Here is a 541-nt window from a genome sequence, read left to right on the forward strand (position 1 = left end):
ACCCATTCACTGCAGAGGATCCACTGATGATTAAGTGATGTAATGCTACACCTCTCCAAATCTGTTCTGATGAAGAAATAAACTCATCTACTGTACATCTAGGAAGGCCTGTCTAAATTTTCTGCAAATTCAAATTTTTGGGTAAACTTTTCCTTTAACTAAACTTGTCAGTATACCACATGTACCTTTAGGACTTATGTAAGTGTGTATTGTCATGTCAAAGGAAAGGACACTCGAGGCAGAGTGAAATAGGACAAGGAAAAAGTTTGTACTGCAAGGCACTGTTTCTGCTCTTCATGCTGTGTAGCCAGCAATGATCAAATCAAGCAGCTCAGCGGCTGATATCATCTGCAACCAGTTGTCTACTTACCCTCTCTCTTCACACAAATGGACACTCGCCTGTAGGGCTAGAAACACTTCATCAGTGCAAAGATCTCCCTAACACAATTCAAACTGTGGAATGATTGTTTTGAACAGTCAAAGCCAAGACAAACACTGTTTACAGCTGCTTTTGTTCTTATCTTTTCAGCTTTTTTTTTTT

Source organism: Sinocyclocheilus grahami, unplaced genomic scaffold (assembly GCF_001515645.1).
Source record: "Sinocyclocheilus grahami isolate Dianchi unplaced genomic scaffold, SAMN03320097.WGS_v1.1 scaffold1295.1, whole genome shotgun sequence".
Lineage (NCBI taxonomy): Eukaryota > Metazoa > Chordata > Actinopteri > Cypriniformes > Cyprinidae > Sinocyclocheilus > Sinocyclocheilus grahami.